Source organism: Staurois parvus, unplaced genomic scaffold, assembly GCF_062004578.1.
Source record: "Staurois parvus isolate SC_StPar_1 unplaced genomic scaffold, SC_StPar_1.0 ptg001162l, whole genome shotgun sequence".
Classification (NCBI taxonomy): Eukaryota; Metazoa; Chordata; class Amphibia; order Anura; family Ranidae; genus Staurois; species Staurois parvus.
This window is the reverse complement of record NW_028318958.1, coordinates 6,321,633-6,338,681: the sequence shown is the minus strand read 5'-3', so window position 1 is coordinate 6,338,681 and position 17,049 is coordinate 6,321,633.

Genomic DNA, 17,049 nt, shown 5'->3' with positions numbered 1-17,049 from the left:
TAACATATAAATTGTTAATCAGCCTTCGTAAATATTAGGTTATAATGTTTATACAGCTTACGTGTGTGCAGCACAGCTTGACATGAACTGTTTACTTTATGAAATAGACGTCTGTTAACTATCAGAGGGTTAGAGGCAGTAATAGGCCAAATGTTCAGAGCAACCAACCAGAAACCTGAATAAGTGTTGGATCAGTTAAAATGGACCAATTTGAGAAAAACTCCACCCATACTTGGTGCAATTTCAAATATATCTGGCAAACTTTCAGTCTCCTACTGTGTTTTTACTGTTTTCTATTAACTGAAAAGGAAGATTTTCTGCAACGTCTGGTCCTACCACAACAGCCAGGTCTCTGCTGTTAGATGAACTTCCTGGGGACCTTCTCTTGTGTGTATTTTTCTTAAATTTAACTAGGCGGTAGTGACACCTTGGTCTCTGGCTTCTCCATAGGAGTATATGGAGAATGGAAGTTCAGTTCACAGTAGATACCTGGTAGTCATAGACATACTGGGGTTAGCTATGCGTTGTCCAGCTAGCTAGTTTGTTTCTGAAAGTTGAGATAAGGGAAACAAAGTTAAGGCTTAAATGTTTTGTAGGATCGTTGAGTAACTGGATACACAGGTGTGGGAGGTAGACCACTTAAATACAAAATTTGTCTTGAGCCTGAGTCATTGTCGGAAGGCTCAAATAAATGCCTTTGATTTTTGGTTATCAATTTGGAAGTTGGAAAGCTCACTATAGGTAAGGAATTCAGCCATCAGATTAGGAATACTAACGTCCAGGTTGCACATACAATTTACTTTACAAATAGCTGGAAGGTTTTAGATTTACTCGAAATTCATATAGACATTCGAAGTCAATATCGAAAAAGAGAGCACAAATACTGGTTTGCCCACAGAAACTCCCTGCACCAGTCATATATTGGGGGAAGAATAGTTATCACCTGAAAATTCCAATATGGCTGGTAGCCACGGGTGCCTGCTGAGATCTGGTCCTCACTGTGTACAGAAACATTGATGAGCAGTTGTTTAACAACTACATAGAAGACCTAAAACATCCTTTTATGGTCCCCACAATGCCCAACTAAACTGGAGAAGTTCTGAGCGATAAACAGCCAATACCCTTCTTTAAAGAGGCCCTTCCCTCTTTAATGCATCTATTTCTTTCCTGATTTCTCCCTCTTCTCGTTTCCATAATCAAATAATATCCCTCCATTATTTTAAATGTTTTCAGTGTTGCACTGTAGTGTTTCCTCCTTCCTTGCCTGAATGACATCTGGCCCAACTGCCTCCTGGGATGTCCACGTCAGGAGGCAATGTTTCACTGAGGAATGCATGTGGCACATCTTCCCATAAACAGCAGGAGACCACACTAGTTTCCAATATTTCCAGCACCAAACAGGTAATTGAGAGTTCAATGGGCATAGGATTATCAGAACTCAACCCCTATAGTCCTGTACAACCAGGCAACACGGATATCTACACCCAATTGCATCCTGGAGTCAGTAAGCAGTCCTTGAGCTTGTTTTTTGTATTTGTATTAGTACTTGGATGGGGCAAGGGGTGTATGGAATGCCCAATGAAACTGAGAAACCAAGGACAACTTTCTGTACTATATACAGTCACAGCAACAGTCTCTTTTGGAGAGCTAGCCAGCATCTCCTGTAGTACCACCCCAGACCCCAGATAAATCCTCTTCTGTGCCCAGCTTTCTGGAGGAATCCCTGAGCAGGGGATCCGGTGTCTGCCACATAGATAGTAAAACAGTCCTAGGTGGCAGGCTAATCCAGATTCCCACTAGAGTGTCTTCTTCCCTTTTCTGTCCCAGGGGGTGCAGGTCTACTCACTCACAATTTTTCTCCTGTGCAGCTGGTGGGTTGGTGGCTGCTACCAGGCCTTCTAGCTGGGCCGCTCCTTCCCTGCTACACAGATGGTTCTCACTTTGGGGGCCGGTGAAGGTCTGAGCTTTCCTCCTTCCAAGCTCCACTCTGTCTGCAGGTGAGCCCCTCTCCATCTGCACCCCCTCCCATGCTCCTCTCTCCAGGCTTTCTTTATCTCCAATTTCCACCCGAACTCCCCTGCTGCTTAGCAGGCTCTCTCACTTTTAAGGGTTGTCCTGGCCCCTTGTCAAGTCTCCTGTTGGGGGATTGGCCAGGATACCTCAAAAGTGCAGATCAGCCACTTCTCAAATCCACCCACTGCTTTTAGACCTCTCTCCAAAGTTCTAGTGCAGGGGGGAATTCCAGAGGGCTGGTCTGCAGAGCCTTTCAGCTTTGACCATAATTTGACCCTTGCTAGCTATTACACCCAGGCTGCTACTCAGCCCTCCTGGCTAACAATTGGAGTCTAGCATCCCCTAGCTGATTAGAAATGTGCTACAAAAGCAACCCCAAAACCTCAGTGAACCTCCACCATGTTTGACTGTGGGGACAGTATTCTTTTCTTTAAAGGCCTCATTGGGTCCTCCTGGGTCTCCTAGCATAGCGTCGCCTCTCATTCAGATAGCAATGTATAGTGCGAACTGACACAGTTGTACCCAGTGAAAGTCAGCTTGAATTTGTCTGGAAGTTCTTTATCCACCATTCAAACAATCCTTCATTGCAATCTTTGATGAATTTTTCACTTTGATCCACGTCCAGGGAGTGGATGGGCTGTAAAGTTCTTGACAATGTCGCACACAGTGGACACAGAAACATTAAGATCTCTGGAGGTGATCTTGTAACCCTGAGATTCTCCATGCTTTTCCACAATTTTTGTTCTCAAATCCTCAGACAAGTCTTTGCTGCTCTTTCTCTTCTCCATGCACCATGTGGCATACAGAGACACACAACAAAAAGATTGAGTACATTTTTCACCATTTAACTGGTTGCCGGTGTGATTTCTATATTGTCAGCATCTGTTAATTGATACAGGTGAGTTTAATTACAAATTACAGGAGAATCACAAACTTGGAATGCAATTATTTTTTACAATTTTGAGAAGGTGCCAATAATTTTGTCCAGTCCATTTCTGGAGTTTTGCATGTCAGATTTGGCTTTTTGTTTCTGTACTTTTTTGTGTTATACCAATACAAACAAAAGAAATAAACATAAGAATGCCTAAACATTTGTAATTGCCACAATTTTCTGGACAAAGTGTTGCATTATCTGACAGAAATGCAAGGGTGCCAATATTTTTGACCATGACTGTAGGAGGCCTATCCTGGGGTGGGTTCTTCTGGGCTACGCTGTACTCCCTGTACACTTGAACAATAAGCTGTTTTCCAGTTAGTCCTCATCTCCTGCACACTTGACATCTTTACAGCTGCTGTTTTCAGCTTTTGACGTTTTTTCTACAGCCAGTAAACTTCCCCGCATGTTATCCTATGTGTCCATGCACACATAGACTATGATCAACTTTTTTTGGCAGGGGTGTTTATTGGCTGGAGAAAAAACCCAGGACTAGTGGATTTCTAGAGGAGTTTTTTAGCTGTAAAAACACTCCAACACTGGAAAACGTGGTAAAACGTGGTAAAATGCGGCATACCAGCGTTTTTGGACTTTTATTGGTAAAAAAATCTCTAAAAAACGCAAACGCGGAAAAATACGAAACAATGCCACTAAACGCTAATACAAAAATGCTGAAAACCGCTGAAGTCTCACTTTTTTAATGTAACTTTACACAGCTAATGTTACTAGCATTATTAAAACACCCCGTGTGCATGGAGCCTTAATCTTTTACAACTGTGTCAATGTACATTGTACTGTTTCAGCTGCATTAAGGAGGGACATGCTGAGCCCGTGCCCTCTCCACCTGTCCAGCGTATCGCCACTACCTCACTCTCAGTAATGGAATAGAGCCCTGCGGTGTACCTAGTGCTGACTCCATAGATGCACTCCCTTAACTCTTCACTTCCGTACTTATGCACAGGCTGAGAACCTCTGCGGTGCTGATCTTCTCCCACCTGTTGCTATGGGAGATAGACCTGCTCATGGAGGAAGTGCCAACAACAATTCCTCCTGCAGGAGGCTGTCTCACCTTCCATATGTGCACACTTCAGGACAGGCTGCTTGAGAAACCTCCGATACCCTTGGTAATCACTTTCTTATGGAGCTGTCTTTATACCCCAATGTGTCTCACTGACCCACGCTGTAGACTACTTCCAGATAACAACAGTAACAGCCTTTCCCTAAACTAATCCCTAACTCTTGTTGGCTGCCCCAGCGTACCTGTACAGAGAAGAGTCCATTCTTGGCAGGGTCCATAATGGTAGTATCGAGGATTGGCATCTTCCGGGTGGACAACAAGTCCCAGCAGCTCTTTCAAGCTGTAGCAGGGTCCCGAGAGCAGATGTGCCATGACAGACATTCCGGCATCGGCATCTTCATCAAGCCAAAAGAATGGAGTCCAGTAACAGCAACAGCAGCAACCTTAAACTTTCAATAGCTCACCGCCTCCCAGGAATGGACCACTGTCCCTTTTATAATGCACAGAACAAGTGGGCCAGACCCAGGAAAGTCCGCCAAGAACAGAACCAGGAAACACAATTAACCCTAAGCTTCCCATCTGAGGCAGCGTTAACTGGGGCCTCTACCTGCCTACATGTTTGCGAAAGGACTTGTCTAGTCTACAGTGGCCCCTAAAAGCTTGTACACATGGGCTGAATATCACCGTTTCAACAGAAGCCAATATTTGGACCATGTGTACAGCAGCCTGTCCAACAGAAGCAAGTCAAATGACCGACTTTTATTGATCAGGCATGCTGGAAAAGCAGCATTTGATCAGCACTTGCAGCCAATGGCTGTAAACATTGATCGGTATTTTCTAGCGAGAAGGAGTAGTCCCCCTGTCAGAACACAACAGCTCAGTGGGGGAGATCAACGCACTAACATCATTTAGTTAGTACGGGGAACGCTCTGTTTTTTTTCATTCGGCCCACTTCCCATATGAACCCCGCATTAGGGGTAGCTCTTCATGGGGTCAAATTGACATTTGTTTTTGACCATTTTGAATGAGCTGCTTACTGCTGCATGCCATAATGCATCTCAGTGCACGGACATGCATGCATTGCGGGGTATTGTGATATGATTGGGTCCTTACAACAATGATTCAATAGTGTAGCATGATGATTTTTGCTAAACCAATTACATGCGAGCAAAATATTGGTGCCAGGGCCTCTTTAGAAGCAGTCAGAGTTCTTTTTTCCAAGTAATTTCCACTTCTTACTACCCACACAGAGCACACACACACACAAAATATTTGGCCCCCTTACAGGACTCTTTCCATAATGGATTGCTTTTTTTTTCTCTGGCAAAACATCAATTTTGACTTAATGAACTTGCCACGTTATATAGCTTTCTTGCTGTGCTGAACATACAGTAAGAAAGGATGACGGCGATGTACCCTAAAAGATAAAAATTAAAAAAGAGATCTGAATCATAAATGGAGTACTTGCTTAGAGGTCCGAGTGAGAGTTTAGTTCCTATCAGCAGCAAATTATGTATTGAATGTATATACACTGTATATTCTGTGGTCAGCTTAAAGTGTATGTAAACCCCAATGTCATATTAAAGTATGCAAGAGTGTTTGTAGATTGCTAAAGATAATAGTTTTTTTAGATTGTTGTGGTATAAACTTTAGCTGGCGATACTGCCAGTAACTGCATTAGGCAATGAGCTTCTGGTTGCGGGCCGACAACACTGAGGCACAGACTATACTATACAGTATTACTCTGGGAGAGGGAGGCACATGACCAGGAGCCAATCAGGTGTGCTGTATACAAATGTGTTGACAAAGAATGGCTGATAGGAGGAGAGAGCAGAGTGAGCTGGGTGATTACTTCATCATTCTACATCTGCGCTTTTACTGCCCAAACAGCAGGCCGGAGAAGACAGGATGCCACTATTTCTCATGGGTCTATTCACACTTGTGCATTGTGGTAACGTTACATGCGTGTTACCATAACATATAGCATCTTGAAACAGTATTCATACGCCTTGAAATTTTCCATATTTCATACAACCAAAAACGTAAATATATTTGATTGGGATTTTATGTGATGGACCAACACAAAGTGGCACATAATAAATATATATCTGAAAAGTGTGGCGTGCATTTGTATTCAGCCTCCGAGTCAGTCATTTGTAGAACCACCTTTCACTGCAATTACAGCTGCAAGTCTTTTTGGGGATGTCTCTACCAGCTTTGCACATCTAGAGAGTATACAGTAGCTCAAGCTCAGATTGGATGGAGAGCGTCTGTGAACAGCAATTTTTCTTTCCACAGATTCTCAATTGGATTTAGGTCTGGACTTTGACTGGGCCATTCTAACACATGAATATGCTTTGATCTAAACCATTCCATTGTAGCTCTGGCGGGATGTTTAGGGTTGTTGTCCTGCTGGAAGGTGAACCTCCGCCCCAGTCTCAAGTCTTTTGCAGACCATAACAGGTTTTCTTCTAAGATTGCCCTGTATTTGGCTTCATCCATCTTTTCATCAACTCTGACCAGCTTCCCTGTCCCTGCTGAAGAAAAGCATCCCCACATGATGCTGCCACCACCATGTTTCACGGTGGGGATGGTGTGTTTAGGGTGATATGCAGTGTTAGTTTTCCGCCATACATAGCATTTTGCTTTTAGGACAAAAAAGTTAAATTCTGGTCTTATCTGACCAGAGCACCTTCTTGGACATGTTTGCTGTGTCCCCCACATGGCTTCTCGCAAACTGCAAACAGGACTTCTTAAGGCTTACTTTCAACAATGGCTTTCTTCTTCCCACTCTTCCATAAGGGGCAGATTTGTGGAGTGTATGACTAATAGTTGCCCTGCGGACTAATTCTCCGACCTGAGCTGTGGATCTCTGCAGCTCCTCCAGAGTTACCATGGACCTTTTGGTTGCTTCTCTGATTAATGCTCTTTTTGCCCAGGCCTGTCAGTATAGGTGGACAGCCATGTCTTGGCAGTGGTGTATTTAGGTTTTGTGCTGCCCTAGGCAACACAAAAATTGTGCGCCTCCCTCAATGAGAGAGCGAGAGAGTTCAATGAGTGTGTGTGTATGTGTATACTGTATAGGATTCTCTCTCTCTCCCTATTTCTTTTCCCTCTCTTTCTTACATCTCACTCTTCCCTTTCTCCCTCTCTCTCATCCCTCTCTCTCCCTCCTCTCTCATCCCTCTCTCTCCCTCCTCTCTCTTCCCTCTCTCTCCCTCTCTCTCTTCCCTCTCTCCCTCTCTCTCTTCCCTCTCTCTCCCTCTCTCTCTTCCCTCTCTCCCTCTTCTCTCTCTCCTTCTCTCTCACTCTCTTTTCCCGCTCTCTCTCCCCTCTCCCCTCTCTCTCTTTCTCTCTCTCCCCCTCTCTTCTGCCCCCCTCTCTCTTCCCTCTCTCCCTCTTCTCTCTCTCTTCCTCTCTCTCCCTCTCACTTTTCTCTCTCTCCCCTACTAGCACATATTCCCCCATTCCTCCTAGCAAATACCACCCCCTTCCCAAAATCTCCATTACACTTCCTAGAATGAGTGTGTGTGTGTATATACAGTATGATTCTCTCTCTCTCTCTCCCCACCTCTCTTCCCTCTCACTCTTCCCTCTCTCTCTTCCCTCTCTTTCCCTCTCTCTCTTCTCTCTCTCTTCCCTCTCTCCCCCGCTCTCTTCCCCCTCTCCCTCTCCTTCTTCCCCCTCACTCTCTCTCTTCCCTCTCTCTCTCTTCCTTCTCTCTCCCTTCTCTCTCCCTCTCTCTCCTCTCTCTTTCCCCTCTTCCCCCCCCCTCTCTCTTTCTCTCTCTCTTCCCTCTCTATTCTCTCTTCCATCTCTCTCTCTCTTTCCCCTCTCTCTTTCCCCTCTCTCTCTCCCCCCTCTCTCTCCTCCCTCTCTCTCTCTTCCTCTCTCTCCCTCTCACTCTTCTCTCCCTCCTCTACTAGCATATATTCCCCCCATTCCTCCTAGCAAATACCACCCCTTCCCAAAATATCCATTACACTTCCTAGAATGAGTGTGTGTGTATATATGATTCTCTCTCTCTCCCTATCTCTCTTCCCTCTCTTTCTTCCCTCTCACTCTTCCTTCTCTCCTTCTCTCTCTTCCCTCTCTTTCTTCCCTCTCACTCTTCCCTCTCTCCTTCTCTCTCTCTTCCCTCTTTCTCTTCCCTATATTTCCCTCTCTCTCTTCCCTCTATCACTCTCTCTCTTCCCTCTCTATCTCCCTCTTCCCTCTCATTCTCTCTCTTCCCTCTTTCTCCCACTCTCTCTCTTCCCTCTCCCCCCTCTCTCTCCCCTCTATCTTTCTATCTCCTCTCTCTTCCGTCTCTCTTTTCCACCACCCCCCCCCGCTCTCTTCCCTCTCTCCCTTTTCTCTCCTTCTCTCTCTCTCTTCCCTGTCTCTCTTTTCCTCTCTATCCCTCTCACTCTTCTCTCTCTCCCCTACTAGCACATATTCCCCCCATTCCACCTAGCAAATATCACCCCCCTTCCCAAAATCTCCATTACACTTCCTAGAAAAAGTGGAGAGGAAAGAGCCGGGAGGAGGAGCGCTATGTTGTGTTCAATGAGCTCTCCCTCCTGTCATCTTTGCAGCACAAGAGACAGGATGACTGATAGATCATATGAGACTGTACACACACACAGTATGATTAGCACTGCCTAGTTTAGTGGCCACTCAGGAACACCAGAGCACCCCCTCAATATGGCCAGGTCTATCTCTCCCTCCAGCAGCAGAAAGCTGGTGGGACAGAGGGGGGGATAAACTGACTTTAAGCTGCTGGACTGAGAGATACATAATGCATTGTTCTGCAACTGCTCTCCCCCACCACACCGATCCTCCTGATGTCCGGGCCACCTACAGGAGAACCGGTAGTACCTCTCTGATGATGGCCCTGCATGGCTCAGTCCACCACTGCTCACCCGCACCCTTCTTCTGGGGGTGGTGCCGTCCCCTAAAAATTGCCGCCCTAGGCAAACGCTTTCTTTGCCTCCTGGTACATACACTGCTGTGTCTTGGTAAGTTTGCAGTTGTGTCATACTCTTTCCATTTTCAGATGATGGACTGAACAGTGCTTCATGAGAAGTTCAAAGTTCGGGATATTTTTTTTATAACCTAACCCTGCTTTAAACTTCTCCACAACTTTATCCCTGACCTGTTTGATGTGTTCCTTGGCCTTTATGATGCTGTTTGTTCACTAATGTTCTCTAACAAACCTCCTAGGGCTTCAAGAAAAGCTGTATTTATTCTGAGATTAAATTACACTCCCCATTGTCCCCTTACATCAGGGCTTAAAATTCCAAGTCTAGACCTACTAGCCAGGCACAAACCTTACTCTCCACCAGTTGCCCCACCCAACCTTGCCCAGGTCCGCCTCCAACCCCACTCCCGGCCCATCCCCCAACCCCAGCTCCGGCCCTGCCCCCAACCACGCCCCCTTAAAGCTTATGAAATTACATTTTTCTTTAGAATAAAGAGTCCAAAATATAAAAACTGCAATTATAACATAGCTTTATTATGTCAATTTAAACATAACAGCAATAGCTTAATAGAAATAGGGTGCAATCAAAATATCAAGTTTTACAGCTTTAAACCTGTAGTGAACATTTTGTATTTTTTTTTGTTTATCTCCTGCATCTTTAAAAAGAGACTTTGATTTTTGTTAGTGAGCACATATTTTCAGTTATTATTGCAGTTTTTCCTTAAACTGATTTTTGTATAATACTTTTATATTTTTATTATTCATTTATTAAAGTCCAGTCATATTTTAGCAGAAAATTATACAAAGAAAATCAATGTGTTTTGGAACAGTAAATAACAAGTGTCTTACAGTTTATTTTGTAGCCCTATGCTCAGAGATATACTGCAGTATACTAAGGCCACTGAGCTCTGTGTGAGGGCAGTGCAGTGGTTTCTCTACAGTGATCCCCCAAGGCGGTGGAGAGCGGGCCACTCCTCGTGTCCCCTGTGGCGGGGGAGAGCGGACCACTCCTCGAGTCCCCCGCGGTGGTGGAGAGGGTGACTCCTCTCAGCGGAGGAGAGCAGACCTCTCCTGCATCTGTCCCTTCAGCGGCGCTGCCAGTGTAATGGCGGAGCCGAAGAAGCCGGAAGTTGGAAACCGGAACTCGGCTTCACAATGAGGCTTGGAGCGCAGGTGCAGCCGCTCCATCCATCATCTGTGCTCGCCACTCACCACACAAGAATTTCTTCTCGCATTTGGCCAGTGGCTTTTTCAAGCCTTGCTTTACATCAAGGTCCCCATCAGTGGCCTTACATCAGGGTCCCATTCAGAGTCCCTCCTTACATCAGGGTCGCCATCAAAGTTCCTCCTTCTATCAGGGTCCTCATCAAAGTCCCTTCACACATCAGGGTCCCCATCAGAGTCCACATCAGAGCCCCCCTTACATCAGGGTCCCCATCAGAGTGTCAGCTTACATTACGGTCCTCATCAGAGTGTCAGCTTACATCAGGCTCCCACTCTGAGGCCTACCTTACATCAGGTTCTAAAATCCCCATCAGGGGCGGACTGACAACACATGGGGCCCCCGGGCAATAGGGGAACATGGGGCCCCTGTGCCCTTGCCCAAACTCAAAAAAGCCTATGAAAAAGGTACCAGGGGCATCTCATGGGGCCCCCTACCGACCCCAGTCCCTGGGGCAGTGCACGAGTTTCCAAATGGTCAGTCCGCCCCTGGTCCCCATTACATCATTCCCTTGTTACATCAATATTCCCATAAGAGTCCCCCCTTACATCAGGGTGCCCATCAACGTCCCCCTTACACCAGTCCCCTGTTACATAGCAGGGAAGTTTAAGCAGAGACCGTAGGCAGCCTCTGCTGACCATAATCCTCAGTCTTTGCACATTAGGGATATGCCACTGACTCCAACTGCGGGCCAGCTAAAATTCAGCAGCAGGCCAGATGTGGTCCACAGGCAATAGTTTAGAGACCTCAACTAGACTAAACGAGTACCTAACACTTTCAATGATTTCACCCCCTCCCACTGCAAGCTTGAGGTTAACAGCTGTCTAGAGCTGGGTTTTTATATTTCTGAGTCACTGACTTGTAATAAGACGAGGATCAGAAATTTCTGAGAAAACTCAGAATGTCTTATCTGCTTAATTTTTTGGGGCCAGTGTTCAATAGTATTGTAAGCTTGACAGACCGACAGTGTTTTTAAGAGGAAGGGGCGATTAAAGGGGAATATGACCACCTTACTCATATGGAAGAAAAATATATTTGAAATCTATTTAAAAAATATTCTTCCCAAATATGGGGAACTAATGTCTGTGAATCCCTATCAGGGTCCACCCACCTAGCTTTAAAACTTCACTCCCCTCTTTGTGATAGCTTCAATGACAGGGAAGAAGCTCAGCTGTAATGGGGGCAGAGTGTCCACATGGTCTCTTTATGCCTCCATTTGTGGTGCATGCCCCAGATTCACGTACCTGTCTACAACAGGTACATAACTGACATTTGTTGAGTGGAATCAAGTCAAAATTCTGTGTGCACTCTTGCAGGAAGTTTGGGGAAACTGTGCTGATGGACCTGAATGTTTTTGGCCAAATTAGGGGGTTGTAAATAGCTGACAATGGCACCAAGAGCACAAGTCCCTGCTTCGTTTTTGGCCAAATTAGGGGATTGTAATTAATTGACAATGGCACCAAGAGCATAAGTCCCTGTTCTGCTTTTTCTTGCTATCAGAACAACAAGAACCCTCCTGCTTGAGGTTTTAAACCTCTGCTATCTTGTGCCCATGTCCTTGCCAGATGTCTTTTCATGACATTCCCAACCACTGACCTTTATATCCCACGGAGGGAATGTCCACACAAAAAGTTTGGATTGCTACACTTTACTGGTGTTACTTTAAGATGGCATTATAGTCACATCACATAGACATATGTTGCACCCTCTTGCTAGGCTACTAGGTTGTTGGTAAGGCAAATTTAGTTATTTTTGTCTCTCCTGTAATCAGCAGATCAGAATTGTTTGTTTCAGGTTGCTTTGAGTTCTGCAGGCTGCAGGCCTGGCTGCTTCCCCGTTTCTAGAGTTTTCCAGAAGATAGTGGGTGGGAGAGTCAGATGGATAGCCTGAATATGTATGCAACCAAATCCAATCTCTGGAGAGGTGTGTCCAAATGGTGTTTTTTTTTGAGGGGGGGGGGGGTATATATAAATAGTTTGGAACCCTAGAGGCCTGGGTTCTTGTCCAGGAGGATAAGTTCCCACTCTGGGTGGGTTGCCTGTCCTCCTGGCTGTCCTTCTGAAGGTCCAGCTTGCTCATCAGGATCCTAGCCATGCTGAGAAGGCCTGTTAAGCTACAAACCCTTTCAGGGTTGAAAGAGGGGTGCCACTGGCCACCTGCCTTGGGAATTCACAGGGAGGGGTCTGTCTGTTCGAGAGTTACATTCCAAGCTGAAAGGACACCATGAGTACTGGCCCAAAGGGAGAAGAGTCTCAGTGATTACTGCTTTTATGACCCCTCCTGCTCAAAGCACAACGCTTGCCTGGCCTGGGGCATTGCCACGGTGCCCCAGTGCTGTCCACTTGTCATCCCACTGCTCATGGGAATGTACTGTAGAGCTACTGTAAGGAAGAATGCCCTCATTGTTCCTGTTAGTGATGTGGATTATCCCACAGCTCCCTGAATCCTATCTGGGTTATTGCTGCAATAAATGTTAAAGATGGCAAACCTTATGAACTGTGATTTCTGGAGTCAAAGTGTGAAGTTGCAGTTTGCCTGGCTGCTGCACTAGTGAGAATAGAACCTTGGACTTGAGATTAGCTGACCTGGCTGAGTGAAGTGCTACACATACTGTCCGGGGTTACTAGATAGCATTTTGCCAATCACATATACTGGACAATCCACAGCAGTCACATGTGAAAGTAGCACACAGTACATTTTAGTAGGCCTTCTTCCCTGCTAAGTTTCTCTCCTCCTGGGGTCATCAGTACTCATTCAGAGGGTCCTGGTTTGCTTTAGACTGTCTGTGTTCAGCTCACTGTTCCTTACAAGTAGCCTTCCTGAAATAGGATTACTGCAGTGACCTTTGGCTTGGGTACACTTCTCCCAGGTCCCAGTGAAGGATAGCCTCATTGCAGGGAACACTTGGTCTGGACTAAAATGTCCTTTTCAACCTGTTCTAGCTTCCTCCACCATAAGAGACAGGATATCTACAGCCAGCTCTTTTGGGTGCCTGTAAACCTTTCCCTGTCCTCCAGCCCTGTCCAGGGCCTCCACTAGCTAATTACATCTGCCTGATGGTTGGGTCTCTGGCTCTCATGCCCCAACTGCACTCACTTAGGCTCCTCCCTACCTGGCCAATATATGGACACACTCACCCACTACATAACTTCAGGAGGGCTCTAGCTAAAAGGAACCTAGCACCTGATGACACTATTCTGTGCAACCAGACACTATTCTGGAACAGAGTCACCTAGTGGCAGACTGACTAACTGCATCTGCTTACACATACAGTAAATCCTGCACATTAATTAGTGGGGAATGTGCATCAGGCTACTTAGCATGCAATTATGCAAAAAAATAGGTATGTTTAATACAACTTTACCTTTACATATGGAACGCTGCAAGAGCTGTGGTGGATTCGTTTTTCAAAGTCAAACATATAAAATTGAAATACGATTGTAGAATGTTGACCCAGTGGGGATCACAAAGGAATTTTTTTCTGTTGGAGCAAATTGGACCAAAGTTTAGAAGGGTTTTTTCCCCCTGAGAATCAACTGAGGGTTTAGAATTCTGAAAATGTAAGGACTTATCTATTTTCCCTGTTAAACTAGGGGGACATTTTTTCCTCCAGCCTATGCAATTATGTAATGGCAGCTTGGATGTTTTAGTCATGAACTTTTTTCTGTTATACAAGGCATGTTAAACTATTTTTTTATATCTTCTTTTCTTTTTGTCGGCACTAATTCCTTTGACCCTCAGCCAGTCAAAGAATCTCAGTTGAACAAAGGCCCAGCTCTATAGCTTGGACCTAAACTGCAGACTTCCATATGCTTTATTACACTTCCAGCCAATTAGGTGGTAGGCAGGGGACATGTGACCTGAGGTTGGCATGTTAGTCATGTGACCCAAACATGGCAATTTAGGTTATGTGACTTGCAGCAGCTCTACATTGTCACAGCTTCAGTTACTATCCTTGTGAAAATAACTTATTAAATATGTACATTCTGAATGGTGTGTTAGTTTGGTATTGATACTTTAAAGGTGCGGTTTAATTTTTTAAATATTTGCCTTCTATGGGACTCCAATCCGTCTACACACACAAAAAAAAACTTACCATTTTTCATTACATACCTGATTTTATTTTAGACACCTGTGGTTCTCTATGCAATGCAGACATATCATGTAGCTTTCTTAAAACATCTCAGCACCCTACTTCAGTACTCCTTTAAAGAGTCCTCAGCCCTGTTGCATGCAGTGCCCTAGCTCTTGGTAGGAATTATGCGATATCAAAATGCCTGGATGGGTAGGCGTCAGTCTGCAGGAGTGGGCATTCCTAAGCAGGCTGCATTTGCATGTGGATTGCCCTAGGTTATGCTCACATTTGTCATTGGGGGGAATCGTGCCCCATCATTGGTGTCATTGGGAGGAATCATGCCCCATCATTGGTTTCAATGGGCACCATTGTTGGTATCAACTGGGAGGAACTGTGCCCCGTCATTGGTGTCATTGGGAGGAATTGTGCCTCATAGTTGATGTTATTGACAGGAATTGTGCCCCATTATTGGTGTCAGTGGGCCCTATTGCTGGTGTCATTGGAAGTAACTGTGCCCCATCATTAGTGTCATTGGGAGGAATTGTGCCCCATCATTGGTGTCACTGGAAGAAACTGTTCCCCATAGTTGATGTCATTGGGAGGAATTGTGCCCCATGGTGTCAGTGGGCCCTATTGCTGGTGTTATTGTGAGTAACTGTGCCCCATCATTGGTGCCATTGGGAGGAATCAGGCCCCATCACTGGTGTCATTGAGCCCCATTGTTGGTGTCATTGGGAGGAACTGTGCCCTATCGTTTGCATCATTGGGAGGAATTGTGCCCCATCATTGGTGTCATTGGGAAGAATTATTTCCCATTGTTGGCGTTAGCGCATGAAATATTGCCCCAAGGGCCATATAAAAGCAAGCAAAGGGCCACATCCAGCTCCAAGGGCCACAATTTGGAGACCACTGTACTAGAGTAAAGTCAGAGTTGCCTGGCTGTCTTGCGGATCCTGTTCTATAAATACACTGAGCTAAGGACCTGGAACAAGTATGCAGATAAGAACTTATGACTGGTCTGTATACTTATTCTATGTCAGTGGGTCAAAGAATAATAAAGCCAGAGGATCATCATAATAGCAAGGCAACTAGGCAACTAGCATTTGGTTATTGTTGGCAGCCTGTGTAATTCTCTCATGACAGGTTTACTAGATCTATCACTTCATTGGATATACCGTACAAGGTGACATGGCAAGTGACAAATTCACAAGTAAAAACAGATAGATACCTTTGAAATATCTTGATAGATGATACCGGTACAAATAGTTTCAAAAGGAAATCCAGTTCAACATGAAAGAGGAAGGGGCTCCCAACAACCATCCAACACATATCTAGTTTAAATAGGACCAGCCAGGGGGTCTGTGTGTAGCTGCACAGTCTGCACAAATGATATGCCTGCCCCTGGTCCCTAATGCTCATAGGTTATTTGGCTTCTATCCAAAATTGGCCTTAGAACGTGTATGATTGGCAGTAGACTGTAATCTGCTTACGCTATTGCTCTAGGTACCGTGTAAAGCATTGTAGAATATGCCAGCCCATAGTAAGTACAGAATATACCCTGAAATATTTGAAAGAATTGTTCTTGCTGTCTGCAGATACCAAATTTCCCCTTCAATCCCCCATATTGTACCAAGAGAAGAAAGGAGCCATGATCTTCTTAGGGTCCCTCTCAGGCCTTGCAACCTGCCCCACCAATAATCAGGACTTAATTTCTATTGACAGAAGAAAATGACTCACAACTTCTGCAGAGACCATGTGGCAAATCTGGTAGAGCTGAGAATTCAAACAAAAATGCTTTATTTCAATATTCTCTTAAAGAAGACAAGTTTATTTATTACAAGTACTTATATAGTGCCTTTATATAGATCGCTAGCTCACAGTCGTACAAACATATAGTAGGGCCAATAACCTACCACCATGTCTTTGGAGTGTTGGAGAAAACCCATGCAGGCACAGGCAGAACATGAAAACTCCAGGCAGGTGGTGCTGTGGTTGGGATTTGAACCAATGACCCTAGTGCTGCCAGGCAGAAGCGATAACCACTTAGCCACTATGCAGCTCTTGGCAGGTCACCTCCATGCTCCTTGATTCTGACTATCCTCATGGTTTCCCGTTGCTCTGTTAATCTGTCAAAACCCTGAATTTAAGCACTGTTGGTCTGGGTTGGAAGTTACACAGGGTTGATGACTGATTGGTCACTTAGGCTCTAGCCCTGCGTCTTCAAAGTGAAGGGAGAAAGCTATATGGTCTGCCATACTCAGAAGCATCTGGCATTTTTGAAGGCTTCAACAGATGAATGTTGCAACATTGGTGCATGGCAAAGGCCAGTATCAATGAGCTTATGGGTAGGTTTTCAAGAGAAACTTCTCCAAAGTCAAAAATACTAAGTGACTGATTCATTGCCTCAACATTTACTCATGTTACACATGGGTGTATAATAGACTTTGAGTTGACCTACCCTTTAATGGTTGTTACACGTGGTCAAGGTTGATTATCTCAAGTTCATTCTTCCAATGTTTCCTAAGTTGACTGTTAGGTTCTACTTTTACCAGTTGGGTTAATGGTAACTATACAATTTTTAGACAGTGTCAACCACTTTAGGCCAGCTTGTTCATAAAACCCCCTTATAGGGAAATTCAGCTGAACACTAGCATCTTTTTTTGATCCAAACCATAAAACAGGGAAGTTTACTTTGATCAGTTGCCTTGGCAATAGAATGTTGGTCAAAAAAGTGTCTATATTTGCCTAAAAACTGTAAAAAGGAATGTCTATCATCATTCCCAGCAGATAATTGCATTGCACAATACACTAGTTTCATACACCT